Source organism: Amaranthus tricolor, chromosome 1 (assembly GCF_026212465.1).
Source record: "Amaranthus tricolor cultivar Red isolate AtriRed21 chromosome 1, ASM2621246v1, whole genome shotgun sequence".
NCBI classification, from domain to species: Eukaryota; Viridiplantae; Streptophyta; class Magnoliopsida; order Caryophyllales; family Amaranthaceae; genus Amaranthus; species Amaranthus tricolor.
In genome coordinates, this window is record NC_080047.1 from 1860337 (window position 1) to 1860851 (window position 515).

Consider the following 515-nt stretch of genomic DNA (forward strand, 5'->3'; position numbering starts at 1 on the left):
TATGTTTTGAATAAAACCACTACTCTATCTATGTTTCAATACTTTTTGTAAGTATACAATTTGTAAACGAGATAATACAAGGAACTCAAAAATAATACAAGGGACTCAAAAATAATACAAGGGACAAATATAAATATTTTTTCACTAATTCACTATTTGTTCTATTGAGAACGTCTCAACGTGAGGTGACTTTAATTAAGTCAGTTTAAACTATAAAAAAATGCTTCTTCTATAAGTGAAAATTTAGCTTTTAATATATGTTTTTTAACTGAGAAGGTTTTAGTGAATAACGGTTATATATGAGGTTAATAAACCACCTTTGTGTGGTAGGATGTAGATGTGATAGGGTGAAAATTTTGTTATCTTAATTTATATTTTTTTGGTTTTGTTTGTTTTAATATTTATTTTTTTTGTCATTTTGTTGTGATTTACAAGTCACGGTTATTGATTAAGAATTTTTGTTTTTAACTAATGGGGCCTTTAAATGAATCTGTTTCATGATGAAACGATCTCAT